This window comes from Podarcis bocagei (assembly GCF_964188305.1).
Source record: "Podarcis bocagei genome assembly, chromosome: 18".
Classification (NCBI taxonomy): Eukaryota; Metazoa; Chordata; class Lepidosauria; order Squamata; family Lacertidae; genus Podarcis; species Podarcis bocagei.
Window position 1 is genome coordinate 9854440 of NC_138144.1, and position 9989 is coordinate 9864428.

Here is a 9989-nt window from a genome sequence, read left to right on the forward strand (position 1 = left end):
ACTGGGCACAATTGCACGGGGCTCCAAACTGCTCCAAATCCAGAGATGTGCAGGACGGATGAGGCAGCCCGTTCTCTCTCTGTGTGAGTCACTGCCCTGGTCTTGCCTAAACCGCAGGGAGCCTGGCTTGCTTATTTTGGGGGTACCTCTCTTAGCAAGCATCCTTAGGAGGCTAGGTGGAGTGGGGTAACTGGGAAGGAGATTGGGAGGTGGGGCTTATAACTTCATTAAACTCCCCCCCCCCACTTCCCGCATTGCAGAGGGTTGGACTGGATGACCCCGAGGGTTCCTTCCAACTCTGCCATTATATGATTCAGCGCGCATGCACACACAATAGTTTGCCCACCAGACTACATATTTGGATTGAGTCAGCCGGTCCCAACAGGGAGGTGGGGCTAAGCCGTATCCCCAGGGAGATGCCTCCCTGTTGCCCCCCTGCCCGAGTCCCTGTTCTTCGTGCAACTCCTTCCAGTTTCAACACACAAGCAAAAGCTTGGAAAACGAAAAAAGCTCGTCATGGACACCCGAAGCAGTTCCAAGCAGCTCCGACCTGCTGCAAGGCCTGCTAAGATTGTGCAAGCAATTTGTCTCCCCTCCAGTGAAATTTCCCTCCCTGTCTGTAATCACGTACAGACTCATTCCTGGGTCTTGTGTGGCAAAGCATTGTCTGTCCCTTCTGCCATCAGGTGACTCTCCAAATCCTTCCCTGGGGAGAGCAGGGCTTGGCTTTGTAAGGCCAGAGAGGTTTGCTGTTTTTAAAGGCCACCCCCCCTCACCCCAAAGAGATTCTTAAAGAGACAAGCTTGGTTTAAAAATAAATAAATATCATTGAGGTTTATAGAGGAAAATACAAAGCTTTATATCTTTCTCCCCTGTTTTTAACCAAAGAAAGACTTTAAAAGAACAAAAAAAGGGGAGGGGGATAGAGAAAGAAAAAGCAAGTAAAGAGAGAAGCTTGCTTTCTCCTCCTCTGGAGGGTAGGACTTGAACCCGTGGCTTCAAGCGACGAGAAAGGAGATTTTGACTCAACGTCAAGAAAAACTTGCTGGCAGTGAGAGCTGTTTGACCGGGGGATGGAAGGTGGTGGACGGTCCTTCACGGGAGATTTTTAAGCAGAAGTTGGGCTGCCGACTGCCACAGGTGCTTTAGCTGAAATTCCTGCCTTGCAGCGGGTTGGACTAGATGACCCCTGGGGTCCCTTCCAACTCTGCAATTCTAGGATTCAAGACAAGATTCAGAAGCACGGACTCTCAATGGCACCGTTGTCGTTTAATTCCGCAGATAGGGAGCTTTGTTAAAAGCGGGGTTTTGGTAAGGAAATTCACCTGACGCCCTTGCCGATTTGCTACTGGGTCAAGTTTGATGTGTTCCTATTAGTATATGAAGCCCTTAAGAAGTTTACCTGCGATAAAAACACAAGAAGACGGAAGAAGTTAAAACAAAAAACTGAGATCACACATGGGTGAAGGGGAGTGAGTGGGGAGTATAGGGGAATTTATAATATTATTTATAATATAAAATTTCTAATTGTGTTGTATTTATATACAGCAAAGAGAAGTCTGGAGCAATTAGATATGTTTTAATTTGGTTAACTATGTAATAGGCTTATATTAGAAAACGAATATGGATTTTGAATTTGATGTTTGTAATTTTTCTTTTTCCGGTTTTGGAAATGAAGAAGAAGAAGAAGTTGTTTACCTGCAAGGCTGCCTTACGCCACTAGGTCTTCTTGGTTCTGTGGCCAAGGTCATGCTCAACGCCCCTTCTGCACGGCTAAGAACCAAATCTTTTTAGCGTCTGCACTTTGGAACTCCCCGCCGCTTGACGCCAGGCCTTCCCTGTACTATTTTGGGGCCCTGCTAGAAACCCCAACACGGAGGCAGGAGGAGAGGAAGGAGGCCTGTCCCGTGCCGGGGGTGCTTCCGACGTTCTCACCTGGCCTACGCATTTCGGCATCTGATCCACGGGGAAAGACCTACTGGGTTCCAGCTGCTCTGCTCACTAGGCCTGACGCTCCACCAAATCTCTTCCGGTTGCGTTCTTGCTAATAAATAGTTCACCCCAACTTGCATCACATCAGACGTGACTGATTTGTAGACAAGCAACGCGACAAGAGACAAAACACGGACTGTTGTAACCAAAGAAAATCACACACACACACACACACACACACACACACACACACACACATTATCTCCAACTTGCTCAGTGTGATTCGCTCCCGACACCCTCATTCTCTCCCTTCTCTCTCTCTCTCTCTCTCTGTCTCTCATTCATTCAGCCTTTACAGTACTGGCATCATTTAGACAATAGAAATCATAAATGGAAAAAATAATAATCCATAATACATTGGTACTTGAGATGTTTCAAACACATAAAACATATGGAAGACTTAGTAGACACCATTAACCCTAACCCCTACAGTCTTGTTATAGGTTTGATATTATTTAGGTAAGGGAAAGGGACCCCTGACCATTAGGTCCAGTCGCGGACGACTCTGGGGTTGTGGCGCTCATCTCCCTTTATTGGCCGAGGGAGCCGGCATACAGCTTCCGGGTCATGTGGCCAGCATGACTAAGCCGCTTCTGGCGAACCAGAGCAGCGCACGGAAACACCGTTTACCTTCCCGCCGGAGCGGTACCTATTTATCTACTTGCACTTTGACATGATTTCGAACTGCTAGGTGGGCAGGAGCTGGGACCGAGCAACGGGAGCTCACCCCGTCGCGGGGATTCGAACCACCGACCTTCCGATCAGCAAGCCCTAGGCTCTGTGGTTTAACCCACAGCGCCACCTGCGTCCCTATTATTATCCTAATAGGTGTGTAAATATGAATAACTTACTAAATTTTGTAGAAACTAATTCCAAATTTTTCCATACTTTTAAATTATAAAAATAGGCATCATTTCATGATGGGGATGCAAACCTAAGTAAGAAGATGAGCCTGCAAAGGGCTGAGTGGGCTGTCTCTCTCTCAGCACCATCTCTCTGAGCGCCCAGAACGGGGCATCGTGCAGGGAAGCAACGGGAGGCCTCTTCTTTCGCCGCCCCAGCCCCAGCTCCTCTCTAATTGGCTGCCCTGCTCCCTGCCTCCTTCTCGTGCTCCAAGGTTCAGCGATTGTTAATGTGGAGGGCGGTTGCAGACGGGAGGTGAACGGGGCCGCCTTGGCAGCAGCACCCGGGCTGAGGTGTGGCAGAGCAGGTTGGCTCCCCGTGGCTCTCTTGAGTTTTATTGCTGCCTAAATTGCCCTCTGCTTGGCAGAGTGACCTAAATAACATTCCCAGGTGTTCTTGCAGGCCTTATCTTTATTATATATAGATATAATTTTCATACAATAACAGAATCGTAGCATTGGAAGGGACCCTAAAGGGTCATCCAGCCCAACCCCCTGCAATGCAAGAATTTCAACGAAAGCATCTGTGACAGATAATGCCATCCAACCTCTGCTTTGAAACCTCCAAGGAAAGAGAGGCCGTCACCTGCCGAGGGAGACCATTCATGCTACTACTGGGAGTGGCCCACCGAGACCACATAACACCGGTCTTGAAAGACCTGCATTGGCTCCCAGTACGTTTCCCAGAACAATTCAAAGTGTTGGTGCTGACCTTTAAAGCCCTAAACGGCCTCAGTCCAGTATACCTGAAGGAGCGTCTCCACCCCCATCGTCCAACCCGGACACTGAAGTCCAGCTCCAAGGGCCTTCTGGTGGTTCCCTCACTGCGAAAAGCCAAGTTATAGGGAGCCAGGCAGAGGGCCTTCTTGGTGGTGGCGCCTGCCCTGTGGAACTCCCTCCCACCAGATGTCAAAGAGAACAACAGCAGTCATACCTCGGGTTAAATATACTTCAGGTTGAGCGTTTTCAGGTTACGCTCCGCGGTGACCCGGAAGTAACAGAATGCGTTACTTCTGTGTTCCGCCGCTCACGCATGCGCAGATGCTCAAAATGATGTCACGCACATGCACGGAAGCATGCACAGACTTGCAGTCGCGTGTTACGTTCTACTCAGGATGCGAACGGGGCTCTGGAACGGATCCCGTTCGCATCCAGAGGTACCACTGTACCAGACTTTTAGACGACATCTGAAGGCAGCCCTGTTTAGGGAAGCTTTTAATGTTTGATGCATTACTGTATTTTAATATTTTGTTGGAAGCTGCCCAGAGTGGCTGGGGAAGCCCAGCCAGATGGGCAGGGTATAAACAATAAATTAGTATTATTAGTAGTAGTAGAGTAGTAATAGTTCTGCCTGCACAGGTTGGCAGCAGCTTTGTGTGGTTTCAGACAGCAAGTCTTTCCCCGGGTGCCGAACCCAGGACCCTAACCCCACAACTCGTCCCTAGTGCATTACGGACCCTGTTTTCCTGCATTTAGCTGCAGTTTAAAGAGACAGCTGACCGAGAAACAGAGAGGACTAGAAACCGGAGTCCCCCTTTGCTGCCGCCTGGGCTGGTCGCTCCTCCTCCTCTGGAGGGTAAGGCAGGTCCCTGGACTCTGCGGAGCGAAGGGGAAGGGCGTTATCAGCACAGAAAAACAGTTGCAGAGCTCTTGCCAGGGATTACATAACCTCAAGGTTACTACGAGACGAGGTGCGCCTGACTCCCTAATAACCCCAATAAGCAGAACAGCTGCTTGGCTTGCAGAATGAGCTGGCTCCTTGATTGATTGACAAGAGCCTCTTGTCAATCAATGCAGGCAGCCCTCCCCCTCCCCCCCACCCCATTTTCTTCTATTAAGTTTTCCAAAATTTCACACGTACATTTCTTATATATATATATATAAATTTTTATTAGTTTTTTTAACATACCATTAAAAAAACACATTTTTACATCTTATTCAATATTTTGACTTCCACCAGTCCAGTCTGAAAATTTTACAATCTAATCTCTTAGTCTACATTTCTTATTTTCCCTGTTACGTTTAAAACTCATAACCAATCTCTCTATTCTTTATCTACTTTGTAGCACTTCATATATTTCTCCTTACAAAACTTCTTGTAGTCTTACTAGAGTAATTTGTTGATTACAGTTCTCTTCAAATAATTTGTATATTTCTTCCAATCTTCTGTGAATCTCTGTTCCCGCAGGTTTCGAATCCTTCCTGTCATTTTGTCCAATTCTGCATAGTCCATTAATTTTGTCTGCCATTCTTCTTTCGTCGTAATTTCTTCTTGCTTCCATTTCTGGACTAACAATACTCTTGCCGCCGTTGTTGCATATAAAAACAATTTAACATCATGCCTATTAATATCCTGACCTATAATACCAAGTAGAAATGCTTCTGGTTTTTTTAAAAAATGTATATTTCAACATCTTTTTCATCTCATTATATATCATTTCCCAGAAGTTCTTTGTTTTCTTACATTCCCACCACATATGATAAAATCACACATACATTTCAATACACAATAAAAGCTCTTTTTAATCAACTTCCCACCTCCTTTCCCACGACATTCTGTTTCTCTCCTTCCATTGCTCCCTATTTTCTGTCTCTCAAACCTCGACAAAACAACTGTAATCTTTAAACCCCCCCTGTTGCTCAGGGTTCGAATCCTGCTCCTGTGTTTGTCATGTAATAATATTTCTTTAAATAATTCGAAAAAGGGTTTCCCCTTTTCCACAAAAACCTTATTTTAGCTGCTGACTTTGCCCATTTGGCATAATCCACCACCTTCCTTATCCAGAAATGGTGAGCATTTCTGCTTCTTCCCATTTTTGTGTGTGTAGAGAATCTTAGCTGCAGTTGTAAACAACTTAATTGTCTTAATTGTCTTTTTGGGGTAACTTCTGTCCCTATAATCCCTAAAAGCAAAGCTCCAGGGATTGTTGTTTTTTTGGTATAGTAATCTTAAATGTCTTTTTTATCTCCTCATATATCATCTCCCAAAATGTCCTCGACGGTGCAGATAAGGTCTCAGCTTCATAGGTTCCTAAGGAAATCGGAGCTTTGTTTGCAGTCATGAGGACTACAACCTTGCGTCACCTTTAGGGGAACGATAATATACCGTAACTCAACAGTAGAGCAGCTGCTTTGGAGGCAGGAGGCTCTGGGGCCAATCCCCAGGATCCCCAGTTAGGGCCAAGAGAGACCCCTTACGTGTAGCCCTCGGCTTTCTGCACATGGGCAGACGCACTCTTGGTTGCAATGGGCTCTGTCGCTACCCAAGGGGCAGGCAGCTGTTGTTTTCTTGCAGTCCAGGTCTGCCTTGCAAATCTCCTTTGTTCCTTCAAAGAGGGGAGAGGCAGTTTCACTTGCAAATTTTCTGCTTCTTGTGAGACCCTATCCATTTTTTAAAAATAGGAACCAGCTCAAAAGCCGATCACGAGGCAGGTGAAGAGTGTCTCCAGCCTCCAAACACACGCCCTCCAACATTTCTCTGATGGAAATAGGGACGCGGGTGGTGCTGTGGGTTAAACCACAGAGCCTAGGACTTGCCGATCTGAAGGTCGGCGGTTCAAATCCCCGCGACGGGGTGAGCTCCCGTTGCTCAGTCCCAGCTCCTGCCAACCTAGCAGTTTGAAAGCACGTCAAAGTGCAAGTAGATAAATAGGTACCGCTCCGGCAGGAAGGTAAACAGCGTTTCCGTGCGCTGCTCTGGTTTCACTAGTCATGCTGGCCACACAACCCGGAAGCTGTACGCCGGCTCCCTCGGCCAATAAAGCGAGATGAAAGCCGCAACCCCAGAGTCGGCCACGACTGGACCTAATGATCAGGGGTCCCTTTATTTGATCCCAGAATGTTGCACTTTTTGTTAAGGTTGCCTTAACATTCTGGGATCAAATCAGAAACCAGGATAGGGCTTCTGACAACTCAGAAAAATAGGGATACTGGCAGGGCCTGCAAGCAGAATGCACAAATTCTTCACCCACCCAATATTATGGTTGCTGCGCTCATGGCAGCTTCGGGATCTAGCCGGTTGCGGAATGGATCAGAGGCAAGGAAACGGCACCTGGTGGAAAGTCTCGCCTGGGGCTCTTAAAGCCAGAAGAGCCCTGCCAGGGAGAAGCAGTTGGCAACTACGCACACTTGCAGGCCTGGTTGCACAAGACGCCGGTGGTGCAATATCCAGAAATGGAGCAGGATGCAAAACTGGAGAGGAGACCTGCCCCCCCCCCGCCAGTGTTTCTCCTCCAAAAGTCCTCTCCTAGGGGAGAGTTGCCAGGGGAGGGACCCCAAGAGCTTATGAGCCCAAGGAAATTGCTGACGCCTCCCTCCCTCTCTCCCTCATTGGTTTCCTCTCCTCCCAGCCCACTGGACGATCCCCTTCCAGCCCAGCAAAACATGTTTTCCTCCGGAATCTGTCTGCTACGCAGGCCGGGAGACTGTCCCAGGTTTCCGAGAAAACTCTGGAGGCCTGGAATGGGCCTGACCTTCTTAAAAACCGCTGGAAGATCGCCTGAAAAAATGAGACCCTCGCTTGCTAGCTAGCTAGGCAGGCTGGCCTTCAAGAGAATGCCAAAGAAATCTGCCTTCTGTGTCTCTGTAGGAGCCTAGAATTGTACAGCTGGAAGGGACCCTGAGGGCATCTCGCCCACCCCCCCTGCAAGGCGGCACACTTTTGCCCATTGTGGGGTTCGAACCCGCAACCCATCCTTTGCTCTTATTTAAACCGCTTTTGATTTTGAGCCGTTGAGGACTAGAATCTGGCTTTCAGGGGAGGGCAGCCGCAGGTCCGTGCTGGAGTGTGTCTGTTTTTGCATGCAAAAAGGCCCCAGCCTCCCCAAACAGGAAAACCCTGGAGGGAAGTTTTTGGGACTCCAGCCCTCGCCTGCAGCCTCCTCGGTTCACCCGAGGCGAGCGGGCAAATTGCAAGGCTGGATTATCTACATATATCCACACTGGCTCCACCCTGCTTATCTGCAGCTGTACTGGCCTCTCAGGGTAAACAAATATGTGTTGCAGACCACGTTTCTCTCTCTCTGTTTGTGTGCTTGTGCGCCTATTCCCCTGGAGTTAACCCAATAATTCTTACAGCGTTCCTAAAAGATTCCCACCCACCCTCTCTTATAACGCTAGACCGTGGGCATGCAGTGAAGCTGAACATTGAGAGATTCAACAGAGTTAAACTGCGGAACTCCCTCCCACTGCAAGCAGTTCGGGCCATCAACTTTGACAGCTTCAAAAACAGATAGGAAACACACGCGGAGGAGCGAAAGGCTTTTGACGACTACCGTATTTTTGGCACCATAACACTCACTTTTTTCCTCCTAGAAAGTAAGGGGAAATGTCTGTGTGTGTTATGGAGGGAATGCCTACGGGTGGCATGCCTACGGATTTTCCTCCTCTAAAAACTACGTGTGTGTTATGGTCGGGTGCGTGTTATAGAGCGAAAAATACGGTACAAGCTACGAAGAATACCTTAGTATATACTTTAGTATTGTTTCTAAAGTTTTCTGCCGTTGCCAGACAATTTCAGCACAAGCTTTTCCACCGTGGAGGCGCAGAATTTCCCTTTGGATCAGCTGTGTGGGGTTCCAGGGAAGGGGGCGAAATTTGGGCGCAGTTTGCATTTAGAAACAGACCGACCTTGTTCCCAATTTCCCCAAATAGCGCGAGAACTGAAACACACAACTAGCCTTCGAAATCCGTGCCGCTTCTGAATTTTGCAAAGGAGGTCTCCAACCCCCTGAAAAGTGAACAGAAATGTGTAGATAATGAAAGGAACATACAAGACTGCATCCTTTGCTTGTTTAAAAAATAGCATCCTATTTTGGGAACGTGTCTTCTAAAATATGTGTGTGTTTTACATAGAACTGCCCTTTTTAAAATGTGTGTGTAATGTGATTATATATTACAGTGGTGCCTCGCAAGACGAAATTAATTCGTTCCGCGAGTTTTTTCGTCTTGCGTTTTTTTTCGTCTTGCGAAGCACGGTGTCGGAAAAGTTTTGGAAAAGCTTCAAAAATCACCAAAGTCTTCAAAAACCTCAAAAAAGGCTACCACACCGCGTGCTATGAGTTGCTCCTCGAAGTGAAGTCGCAACTGTATTAACGGTTTTAAGAAAAAGGAAACAAGCTTGCAAGACGTTTCCGTCTTGCGAAGCAAGCCCATAGGGAAAATCGTCTTGCGAAGCAGCTCAAAAAACCAAAAACCCTTTCGTCTTGCGAGGCATTCGTCTTGCGAGGTACCACTGTACATTCGCTATACAGATGTATATGTCGTATACACATTTTAAAATGCAATATTTAACTGCAGGAGAGAGAGAGACAGCGAGAGGAGTCATGAAAGTGTAAAGTTGGAGGGAACTCCAAGGGTCATCTAATCTAACCCCCCGCAATGCAAGAATCACAAGAAAAGAACTCCTGACTCTTTATAAGCAAACACACATCTCATAGACACATGCACACACCTGAGAGTCTGCACCTCTTCTCACCAACCCCAGGACTTGCCCCCCCCCATCCAGGACGGTGATGAGGCCCTACAAATCCTCCCATGGGAGCTGCGTGACGACAGCATTACGTTTGTGTTTCTATAGGAGAGATAATAATGGCAGAAATGTGGCAGGAGATGCTCCTTGGAATTAAAAACCATTGCAACCTGGTGCAGAAATGTGGCAAACTGAACTTTTGAGATTGGGGGGGCTGAGGGAATGAGAAACTGAGCAGAACCGAAAGGGGCAGCTGCCTGCCTGAGGGCGCCTCTTGGCGGTGGAAGAGAAGCGCTCTGGGGAAGGGGCTGGCCTACCCCATAAGTAAAAAAGAGAGAGGAGAGGGCAGAGGAAGTTTGAGGGGACTTGTGACAACCGCTGGCCAGGTGCGCAGGTGGCGTGGGGGGGGCCTTCTGCGTTGTTGGCCAAGCCCCCAGGCTCCCATGCCAAGGTCACACTGTTGGGGAGCCAGAGCTTTCGAAGACGCGGGAGGGATCCTGTCCTCAAGACTTGGCCCAGCTCCCAGAACCATGCCAAACAAGCCATCAATCGTGAGGAACCTGGCAGCTCTGAGCACATGATCCGAGGAGGAAAACAGAACGTCCTGGAGGGAAACACCACAGCTT

At 48.0% G+C, this 9989-nt stretch overlaps 1 long non-coding RNA gene across 2 annotated transcripts; it reads right to left on the reverse strand.

Annotated features, from left to right (window-relative positions):
- Positions 1-819: 819 nt before the first annotated feature.
- LOC308577763 lies at positions 820-7136 on the reverse strand. Of its 2 annotated transcripts, none has more exons than XR_014003662.1 (2): positions 6866-7136; positions 820-1402 (listed from the first exon to the last, which is right to left on the reverse strand). It is a non-coding gene; the product is annotated as an uncharacterized lncRNA (long non-coding RNA). The 2 variants fall into 2 exon arrangements; XR_014003663.1 differs by lacking the exon at positions 820-1402 and adding an exon at positions 5814-6220.
- Between the last annotated feature and the right edge of the window lie 2853 nt (positions 7137-9989).